Raw genomic sequence first — 12,344 nt, 5'->3', positions numbered from 1 at the left:
ATATGTATTCCACAGCAACCACTACGACCACTATGTAGCCTACATATGTTTCTAATGTTTGTTGAAAGGGGAGAACCGTAGAGTTTCTACTTTTCGCATTAATTAAACTTCCAACTTGAAGAATTGAAATATATTTACTCAGAAATCCTAGTAAATTATCCTTACTTCTCATCTTACATATAGCAATGCACTAAACCTTTCTCATATATATAAGTGTTCATGAATATACATGTATATCAGATTAAGTTATTTATTTATCTATTTTTTCGTATTTCAAGCTTTAATTAATAGTTCAAGCAAATTACATACGAAATTACATACGTTTATTTATCTGAATATCCTCCGTAATATTCTATTTGCCTGTTGCCATCGTTGTGTCAGAAGCTCAATTCTATGCCTATATATATATATATATATATATATATATATATATATATATATATTATATAAAGGGTGCGTAAGATATTTGAGGACAGATTTATGTTTATAAAATAAACAGATATATAATAACAGATAACTTTATTTATCAAAAAATGCTATGAGGATGAAGATAAACCTTCTTTTCTAGAATGTTATTCAATAAAGCCACCTTCAACTTCTACAACTGATTCTATATGACATCTAAATCATCTACATGCTCAAATCAAGTGGTCCTGGTTCATTTTGGACATCACTCTGACTATGCCAGCTTTCAAAGAATCTTTGGTGTTATAGGTGTGTTCATTGACCTCTCTCTCAACAAAGCTCCACTTGTAATAGTCCAATGGATTGAGATCTGGGGAATTAAGAGGCCAAATATGAGGAGTTATGTGATATTGAAAATTTTCAGCCATCCATTTCTGTGTTACTAGGGCCATGTGTGATAGTGCAGAGTCTTAGTGAAACACATATGGCCTTCCATTGCATACACTGCCTATCCAGAGCTTAACAGTTATTTCCAGGACCTCAATGTAGGCGGCAGAGTTAACTCTAAGGCCTTGTGGAAAGAAGTAAGGATGCATCACATGTCCTTCATTGCTGACAACTCCTTAAACCATAACAGTTGAAGGAAATTTTGTATGCATAACACTTGGAACTTCAGAAGGGTCTGCATATAACCATGTGTCATTTCTTCTGTTAACTTTTTGATCTTAGTCGAAGTTTTTCTGCTGGATTTTTCCGTTTGTTTAAGAGCCATTTAGACCTTTTTTGTAGTGATTTTCTTTTGTTTTTTCTGACAAATTGACCTTTCATCATTATATGAAACTTATATCTGATGTCTTCGTGGACAACATTTCTGACTGTTTCTTCTGACACATGGAGAACTCTTGCAATTGACCCCATGGACTTTCTGGGATTTTTAATCAATGGTCTGTCGAACTTGCTGAATAAATTCAGGTGTTCTAATTTTAGAGCCTTTAGAATGCTTTTTTTATGCTTTGATACTGGTGATACCTTTCCCTCTTCAGTCTCTAGCTCCTTACAAACTTTGTACACGAAAGATCTGGCAACTTTTAAAAATTGAGATATCTCTAAATTGCTATGCTCAGCCTTTATTAGGGTCTACCATTATTATTTTCTGAAACAAAGATTATACAGAGTTAGCAAAAAATGCAGCAATGACCCAAAAATGGTTTGTCCTCAAATACCTTATGCACCCTTTTCACACACACACACACACACCACACACACACACACACACACACAACACACACACACACACATGCACACGCACGCACACACACACACACACACATGCACACGCACGCACACGCACGCACACACACACACACACACACACACAAAATTATGCATTTTGCATGATTCTTGATATGAAATCGTGTGTGGAAATAAGTATTGTTATACTTGGGTGCTGGTCATACTTTGCCAATCTTGCCAATTAAACACACGCACAATATATTGGGGCTTCACTTACGTTTCATTATTATTATTCTTTTAGTTTCTTCGTCAAAGCTCTTTCGTCAGGCATCCTGTGACCCCTTTAGCGACACTCTGTCCCGCCTGTTTCCTCTTGTTCTGTTTATTTCATTTTCCTAAAATGGAATAAGCAGTAAAAGAGGAGACACAGAGGCTAGAGAGTCTCTAATAAGGTAACAGGATGTGTAACAAAAGACCTTTTTCACAAAGGAACTAGAATAATAATAAAAATATAGCTGAAATGAAGATCAGATATATGGTGCGTGTGTTTAATTGGTAAAATTGGCAAAATATGACCATCTCCAAGAATAACATCACGCACACACGCACGCACACATATACGTGCGCCCCCCCCCAAATACAGTTTGTGCAAAACCAAAACTGAAAACATCAAATATATTATTACCAACTGCAAGAGAATATTGTTATACATCGCTGGTCATAATGCACTTTACATTGTGTTAGTTTTCGAATGATGCCACCCCACTAGTTAGTCGGGTAGACCAATATTCCTCCTGAACGGAAAGTCAGTCTGTTGCAGGGTTATCCATTTAGCGCTGAGCAGATTTGAGCGATGTGAAATGAAGTGTTTTGCTGAAGGGCACAACGCACAGTCGATCTGGGTATTTGAAACCACAATACCTATTTCTTTACTACCCACAAGGGGCTAAACACAAAGAGGATAAACAAGGACAGACAAACGGATTAAGTCAATTATATCGACCCCAGTGCGTAACTGGTACTTATTTGATCGACCCCGAAAGTCGACCTTGGCGGAATTTGAATCCAGAACGTAACGGCAGACGAAATACCACTAAGCATTTCGCCCAGCGTGCTAAGGGTTCTGCCAGCTCACCGTCTTAGCGATCGTGAATGTAACATGTATGTATGTATGTATGTATGTATGTATGTATGTATGTATGTATGTATGTATGTATGTATGTATATATGTATGTATGAATGTATGTATGTAGGTAGGTAGGTAGGTAGGTCGGTCGGTCGGTAGGTATGTATCTATGTATGTATGTATGTAGGTATGAGGAAACCGTAAGAAACAGCTGTCATGATTTTACTTGCCAGAATATATAAAGGCTAGCATTTTTTCGAATTATCACGTTTATTCGAGGGTGCGTTGGTGTAAAATGGAAATGAAACTCTATGCAGTTCAATGTTCAGTTAATGATTTCTATATCTCTTTTCTTATATACACAGGAAGCTATAAATAATAGGTAACATCACAGCAGGATTCATTTTTACAAATCCCAAGCCAATCAAAGAAATCTCTATGTGATCGTTCGACAAGCTAGAAATAGCAGTCCAATCTCTCTGAAATCACAATCTTCCGTCTTAAAATGGGAAAGAAGCACTGGATAAAGTATTCTTAAATAGCCCTTGTATGCGGGTTGGTCACAGCTTTTATCCTGCTTTTGGTCACAAGTCTCCTTGAAAAGGGCTTACAGGTTGCTAATCATCATTATCAGCAGAAGCAGTAGCATAAAAGTTATCATCATCATTAGCAACAACAAGAACAACAACAATAATCTTTATGCATTACATTAACACAGATACACAGGTTGATTATCAGTATAACGATCTACGTGGTATTCTATGTTGTACTTGATTCTCTCTCTCTTTCTCTCTCCTCCTCTCTTTCTTTCTTTTTCTTTCTTTCTTTCTTTCTTTCTTTCTTTCTTTCTTTCTTTCTTTCTTTCTTTCTTTCTTTCTTTCTTTCTTTCTTTCTTTCTTTCTTTCTTTCTTTCTTTCTTTCTTTCTTTCTTTGTCTGTCTGTCTGTCTTCTTCGTTCTCTCTTTCTCTCTTGCTGTGTCTCTGTATATACAAGGCGTTCAGGCTAAATTTGACGATTTTTTTGTTTATTTCTTCTCTAGAACAGTTTGATGTATTGGTGAACAGTCAACGGTGTTGGCGAGCCTAAATATTATAGTCGCAGTAGAGAAAAAGTTAGCTGACATAGAGGATTGGAAAACATGTGAATATTGGAAAAGAGTTACTTCACCCTGGGTGTCAAAATGCCGACTTCATGACTTCGAAAGACACCACCGGCGGCAACTCATCTTAACGAAACTGTACCATTGTCAAATCTATCCTTTCCCCAAACAACTTCTTCAATCTTTCTCCTCTTTCTTTTTCCAGCAGAATAGCTATCGTCCCTTCATTGTACTCTATGGGCGCCAATTTAATCCTAATTACGTTCTTCATCTTTGCAATCTTTTTTTCTGTCTCTACACTTTTTGTGTATTGTACCATTGTTCTTTTTCTCTTTTCCCTTTTGGTGTCACTCTCTGTTATCTTTCACCAATCTCTTCTTCTGTTACTGGTATTCCTATCTCTGTATGTCTCTCATTCTCTCTTTCATTTTCCATTTTCTTCTGTACTCTCTCCTCCTTGCTAGATGATGGTACCGGTCTCTGCGTTCGCTTCTCACAGTTGTTGACCTTTCATTTTTTCTCTGCCCGTTCGTTTTTTCATGTTTTCCATTCTGCGTCTCCTCTCCTCTTGCCTTTCTTTTCTTCCTAGGACTCTTTGGTGGTGAGTCTGTGTTACTTTTCTTCCTCTTTACCACTATATACTGTTCTTCCATTTTTTTCCTCCTCTACGGTTAAACCCTCTTTTTCTTGATGTTCCCTCTCTATCTCCTCCTCTTCGTGTTTCTGGGGACACCAAGCTTTCATGTGTCCCCTTACTCTACATAGATAGTATAGGGGAGGTCTTCCTTCCACAACAACTTTCAACCTCGTCTCGTCTGGTAGTGCCAATTCTTCTGCAATTTTGTGGAGGGAAACTGCTCAATTCCTGGCTTGAGTGAATTGCTGCTGGAAAGCCATATGTGTGGGCGCAAACTTCGGCTCTATGTCATACCTCCGGAGTCAGAAGTGGTTATCGGAGAATTTCTATGACATTACCAACCCAAATTTCCAGCTACCTAATTTTCACGATTGTAATCCCATGTGAAGGGTGATTATACATACATACATAACATACAAACATACATACATACATATATATATATATATAATATATATATATATATATATATATATATATATATATATATATATATATATATATAATATATATATATATATATATATATAAAAGGGCTTAGTAAAATAAATTACTTTGCCGCATACTGAACTCATTAGAAATAGCAGCTAAAAAAACTTTTTTAAAACTATTTCTAATACTTAAAGAAAACCTCTCTCATATAGTGTTTGCTCAATTCAACTCACGAAAATATGGGGGTAGAGACATTAAAAAATCAAGTGCAAAGGTTATTTGAGAACGTACGTTTCAAGATTAGTCAAACTCGACATTTCTATCATCAGCTCAGAACTCCTGGTTTGGATTTGAAAACACTGAAAGTGGGAGCATACCCTTTCGGCTTCTTATCGCTTCTGAAGATCTGCTCGTAACTAACAGTGCCAAAAAACTCAAAAATGCAAGCGAAGAATTTCTGCTCTCCCCTTTCCACCAGCGTGGGTTAAAATCAGTAAACACTATGCTTTTTCGGTAAAATCCGAGGCATTATATAGAGAAAGATGAATTATAATTTCAACAATTGAGGGTAAAATTAATTAATTAATCAATTTCACAAGTATTCAGTATGCAAAGGGACCATTTAAGGCGAATTCAAATTATTACATTATATAAAAGGGCTAGTAAAATAAATTACTTGCCGCATACTGAACTCATTAGAAATAGCAGCTAAAAAAAACTTTTTTAAAACTATTCTAATACTTAAAGAAAACCCTCTCATATAGTGTTTGCTCAATTCAACTCACGAAAATATGGGGGTAGAGACATTAAAAAATCAAGTGCAAAGGTTATTTGAGAACGTACGTTTCAAGATTAGTCAAACTCGACATTTCTATCATCAGCTCAGAACTCCCTGGTTTGGATTTGAAAACACTGAAAGTGGGAGCATACCCTTTCGGCTTCTTATCGCTTCTGAAGATCTGCTTTAAAAAAGTTTTTTTTAGCTGCTATTTCTAATGAGTTCAGTATGCGGCAAAGTAATTTATTTTACTAAGCCCTTTTATATAATGTAATAATTTGAATTTGCCTTAAATGGTCCCTTTGCATACTGAATACTTGGTGAAATTGATTAATTATTAATTTTACCCTCAATTGTTGAAATTATATATATATATATAGAATATATATATATATATATTAACATACATACATACATACACACATACACATAAATGCATATACACACAAACAAACACACACACACACATACACACACACAGAAATATGCATATTTAAATATCGCCTGCAGAAAACCGAAATACGTTTCTATTAGAATTTTTCCTTAAAGAGTCTTGTATAAGGCCAAAATAATGTGAGAAGAGATAAAATAACTGCAAAAATGTAAGAAAACAAAACAAGGCTGTAGTTTTGTAGTTTTACGCTATATTATTATAGTTCGGGGCTATGATCTCTTCCTCAGGACATGAGGAAAAGCGAGGGACGGGAAAAGGTCGTTGCTCACAGATCTGAGCATATGTAGGGTGTCCGGGATAAAGTTGACAGTCTGAATTAAAAGAAAAGAAAATACAATTTCATACACTGCTTCACCAAAACTACCCCTATTTAATTAGAATATTTTTAGCATTGTTCCCAGAGCGCAAAGTTTCCATGTAATCTATCAAATATTTGACCTATAATAGAAATGTCAACGATATAACTGTTAAAGAATAAATACACAATCCCGTCGATTATTGTGTTTGTGTATGCAGGAAAAGTTTTTGTTATGCTTTATTGAAGTTCTTTGCAGAGTTCAAGCCGACCACTCATAAAGTCTTGAAGTTTTATTGTTGATTTTTGAACCAAACAGTTACAGTGGTTTGTGAATATAGGAGATAGGGTGTGCGTATATCTTGCATTGATATAATAGGTATGCATATGTTCACGATGTACGTTTTCTTCGTTATGTCTATGTTTTGTTATGTCTATGTTTCATTATTTGTTATGTCAATATTTGCCACATACAAAGAGGTGTGCATGCGTGTTTTCCAAGACACTCAAATGGAGAATCTTTGGAATGTTTTATAAATATTCATTGTGTCACTAATCCGTTGGATTTGAAGGAAGAAAGTCAGCTTTATTCTTTCTTGAAAAACCTGTATTCCAAGTATACAGCATAATGCACCTGTATTAAATAAGTACAAATCGAAATCTGTCGCTATGTATATGTGTACGTATGCGTGAATGTGTCGGTGTATGTGTGTGTGTGGAGAAACTTGAGCACATGTTGTGGGTGTGCATGTCACTTTAGTACACAAATGTGTGTGCTTAATTACTGTTTATGTATGTGTTTCTCTGTGTGTGTAATCCATAACTACATGTTATTGTGTGCATGTGTTCACTCTGGAACCTCAAATATACAATCTCTGGTATCTTTTGCAAATTTTCACGGTACCATTTATCGATTATATTTGAAGAAAGCGAATCAGCTTGCTTTGTTCTTTCCTGAAGAATCCCTGCATTTTTAGGCGTTTATGCAAATCTCTTGTTACACGATCCAGTGTTCCTATAACACAATCCCGGTACAAATGATCGTCTATAGCCTAGATGTAAGAGGTGTAAATTTCTCTGTTACTTCTCTATAGATGTTCTCTTTTCCTAAATCTTTGACGAGACATTAACATCGGCCAATCAGCTGACCACGTCATCAGTGCATCAATAACCATTTCTTAGGTTGTTAGCCAATTGATACAATGCAAACAAGACACAAAGCTCGTTAAACATTTTTGGCGACTGGGATGCAGAAAAGGAAACTATATGGGATGTATGATGAAAATTAGCTACTAGCTCAGAACAATGAAAAGGATAAGCCTATTTATTGTAAAATAAAACACTGGTAAACTAAGATGAAAAGTGAAAGGAGACAACGTAGCACTATATAACAGTGCAATGTTTACGTCGCAGAAGACAAAAAAAAAGCATTTTTGGATGATGTTATAAACAACTAATGGAGTGTAGAAGGATACATTTGCATACATGACAAGAAGGTAGCATATTTGCCGAGTAATTATAGCGACGAATAAACTTCTTTGCGGCATTCGTTCTGGCTTTGTACACTCTGAGCTCAAATACCATCGAGGTCAACTTTGCCCTCCATTCTTTCGAGATCGAAAAATAAAGTACCAGTCTTCTAAAGCAGTTGATTCTTCTTTTTCATTCGCTTTTTTACCGTCTCCCTGTCTCTCCCCACTTCTCCCCCTATCTCTGTCTCTGTCTATGTTTCTCTTTCCCTTTGAGAAATCTGCTATGTTTAGATCTACAGTGGTTTGGGCTCCGTCAGACCTAAAATTGGTGAACTTCTCCCACTGCTTTTTTCGTTCCGGTTTTCCACAACATTCACAGACCAGATGTGACACTTCTTGACTTCAAATGTAAAAGAACCGTTGTTATATTCTTCCTACCAGCCCTTCTGACCAGTGCTGGGATGTGTTTTAGCCAAAATCTGTTGTATAAAACAATTGATAAAATCGCTTATGTACTGTGCGTATATATGTATAATTACTAATTATGAATAATTTTATATAATTATTTTTCTCACTTGACTGGCAGTTGGAAATTCTCACCATTTTAGTGTTCTCCGTATATTTATCACTGAATCTTTACTTCCACTCTTCGACTAATTTTTATATATATATATTATATATATATATATATATATATATATATATATATATATATATATATATATATACATACATATATATAATATTATATTATATTATATTATATTATATTATTATATTATATTATATTATATTATATTATATTATATTATATTATATATATATATTATAGGAAAAATCAAAACCAATGCAGAACGAGTATCTCAAGTCATTTAGAATAATTTAATTAGACTTCAAATTAAATTAGATTATTCTTAATGACTTGAGATACTCGTTCTGACCTGGTTTTGATTTTTCCTATAATATGATATAATATATACCTGCTATAACGGAACCCTAACACGGATCCCAAGATCCAGCCTTAGTAGTGATCTTGGAACCTAAAGGTGGATCTGCTATAGCACTTATCCAGCATACCTATTCGTTTAGAACGCAAGTGAACTAAACCCTTCATATCATATTATATATATATATATATATATATATTATATATATATATATATATCATAAATAATGATATTATTGATAAATAATAATAATATAGGTGACTAGTTAGCAAAAATAAATAAACAAAAGGCAAATATATAAATAAGGGTACTAGATAGCACTAGTTTTGCTAGATATAGGAGTCAAAATCGATTCAACTGCTAACTCTGAATGTTAACAAGCTGACGAAATCGGGGAAGCGAGAAAAAATAGTCAACATACCGAGGCGATTGACAATCGCAAATGAGAATTCAGATATATCCACATCAAGTGATTTTGATCTCCGAGATATTCCTCTTAGATATTCCTCAATGGGTCTTGCAGTTTGGGGCTAAACTACTACTTACCTTGTACAAGCATGTTAAAACCGTTGAGAGGCTAGCTCCAAATTCAAACGGTAGTAGTGTATGATTATAAATAATGACGATATTATAATTAATAAATAATAATGATATAGGTGACTAGTTAGCAAAAAAAAAAACCAACAAACAAACAAAAGACAAATATATAAATAAGTATACTAGATTTTTATAATTATACACTACTACCGTTTGAATTTGGCGCTGGCCTTTCAACGGTTTTGACATGCTTGTATAAGGCAAGTAGCAGTTTTGCCCCAATCAGTAAGGCCCACTGAGGAGATCTAAGAGGGATATCTTAGAGATCGAAATCACTTGATATGGGTATATCTCCATTCTCATTTGCGATTGTCCATCGCCTTGGTTCCGACGAGTCGTTGGAACCGTGGGGCTGCCCGTAGTTTCTTCCCGCTGACAACTCCATAGATGCAGTAACCAGGGGTCTGGTATAAAGAAACCACAGAAGGCTAAAGGGAATCATGTAGTTATATAGGTCACCGGGATCTTGTCGGACAAATACTGCTTTTTCTTCAACGTATAAAACTTTTACTTGATATCTCGTGCACACGTGTCTGACAGTGGACTCTGCGACATTGAGGTGCCCGGCAATGAGCCTCATCGACTTGCAGGGGTTGTTAATGTTATTCTAGATTTGCTCGACAAACTCAGCTGTCCTGACAATATCTGGCTCTTGAGAACGTTTCTTTCTTTGGTCATAGGGGACACAACTCCGCTAGAGGCCACCAACTATTTTTTCAGAGTCTGAGCACGAACGACTCGGTCATGTTTAAGAAGCTGGTGATTTTTCTGCGTCACTGTAGTTGGCTTGTCTCATCATTTTTCGTGTCAGATTATACAAGCCACCGCATTGACATTGTCAATTCTCTGAAAGAGAATTGAAAATTTTAAGATTTAGCTCACGCTGCACAACACAACAGGAAATAGGTTTATTGATATTGGTTTAAGGGGACAACAATATAAGAGTTTTTTTTTTATTTATATAAGTAAAACGAAAGGATGACGAAAACGTAATAGAAGTAATTATGTATCAACTTGTAAAAGACAAATGCTATTATAAACCTGCCGATTACAACGCTATGAAATCCTACAGTTATGACTGTTTATATAAATGGAATAAAAAATACCGGCGACGTTGGTTTTTTGTCAATTGCAATAATCATTCTCTCAATTAGATTGGAATGGTGCATGCTGTTCACCACAATGTATTTATGGTAATTTTTCCGTCAGAATTCAGTCGCTTCATTCGTTCTTTTTCTGTTGAACTCTGCATTGGTAAAAAGGGAAAAGCTGTAACAGTAGTTTTCAAATCTCAATCTGAAACTCAATGTAATTCTTGGACAGAGACTTTGTGAAAACTGTGTTTTAGTGAAACTTTTGGAAAGCATGGTTGATTCTCAGAATCAAATTTGATACAGAGGTGGTAAGGCAGGTTCTGATTCAAATTTTAACTCTTAACCTTGGTTTCAGTTACACTTTTTAATAAAATTCATATTGAATGGACTATGCTCAAAACCAACTCGAAGATCATTACTTAAACTTTTGCATTGTTGCTTGAGATTTAGAGGCGCTTCAAGTATAGTTTTTTAAGCAGTTTAGGATCATTGGCCAGTGATCAGTTAAAGCTGGATTGACACTACGTGATGATTAAGGATATCGAAGTTATACTTAACTACATATATGTTTGTATTCTCTATCATGCTTACGAAAAGTACGATGTAGGAGACCTGTCAAATAACAGTAAATGACAGTCCGAGAAGTAAAATGAAAATGCAAAGATTTCCTAGACGGTGGTGGGTAAAATATTCCGCTGGACCTGAAGGCTTTAATCAAGATTTTCTATGTACACGACTATTATATACACAAATGGCTCAGGTGTTATTGTTCAGCAACTGATGCACAGTCAGGAATAGCGATACACTCAATATACTGCAACACCGTTCAGACCAAAAGGAAAGGAAAACAATTCTGCATATATATACTTCTCAATGAAATGATACAAATTAAACGTATGCTTTCGGACATGCCCATAAATTTACAAAACTCAAAAATTTATATGGAAGTTGTAAATTAATGATGTTCTGACAACATACCTCAATAGGTTGCTGTTTATAGCAATATTTATGATAAAATAAAGGTATATATTACAATTTACAATAGATTCTCTTGTGACGTCACTGCGTCTCTAGTTAGCTATTAACTCCCTCTTAGCTTTCATATACATGCGATTTTAAGATAAATTCGTCCATTTTATTTCTGCTTGGTACTCTATCGTAATATGTATTAAAAGTGGTATAATGTATTCAAAGTTAAAAATTGATAAACAAGAGTGTTTGAGGGTGAACAGAGCTACAAAACAAAAGCAAAACAAAATGTTTCGATGAAAATATTTTTCGTGTTAATTCAAATAATATTGGAAAGGATCAAAATAAAAATTAGGAAAAAAAAAAAACGAATTTATTTGCCAATCTCCTAAATATATTTACTTACGAACAGGTTACGTATACACATAAGCAAACAATAAACATACGCATAAAGCCACGTTTACATGCATATAAAGAGACAGACAGCTACAGTAAAAATGTTTTTCTGAAAAGAAATTGACTTTTTTCAAGCTTAGGTTTCCAATTGATCGGGCTATCTTTTTAGTTACTAAAACCTCTTCAAAAAGATAGAGAGATAGAAATAGGAAGAATGAGATAACTAAAAGCATAGTGACGTCTCAAACTTGGCTATATGTTCCTAATCTTCCTCGTCCTCTTCCGCTTCGTGTTCAACTATAGTTCTCACTTTCATCCTTCCAACTTTGCACACTTAACTCTCTTATATTTTAACACTTACTCCTTTCTTGTTTCATGCTTCTTCTAATCCTCGTACTCAATTTCTCTTA

At 34.9% G+C, this 12,344-nt stretch overlaps 1 long non-coding RNA gene across 1 annotated transcript; it reads right to left on the bottom strand.

Annotated features, from left to right (window-relative positions):
- Positions 1 to 8,155: 8,155 nt before the first annotated feature.
- On the bottom strand, positions 8,156 to 12,111 carry LOC118763238. Its single transcript, XR_004998988.1, has 5 exons — positions 11,945 to 12,111; positions 11,800 to 11,803; positions 11,548 to 11,722; positions 9,987 to 10,319; positions 8,156 to 8,410 (listed from the first exon to the last, which is right to left on the bottom strand). It is a non-coding gene; the product is annotated as an uncharacterized LOC118763238 (long non-coding RNA).
- Between the last annotated feature and the right edge of the window lie 233 nt (positions 12,112 to 12,344).

The sequence above is a fragment of the Octopus sinensis genome, linkage group LG4, assembly GCF_006345805.1.
Source record: "Octopus sinensis linkage group LG4, ASM634580v1, whole genome shotgun sequence".
NCBI lineage: Eukaryota > Metazoa > Mollusca > Cephalopoda > Octopoda > Octopodidae > Octopus > Octopus sinensis.
This window is presented reverse-complemented; position numbering and strand designations above follow the sequence as displayed.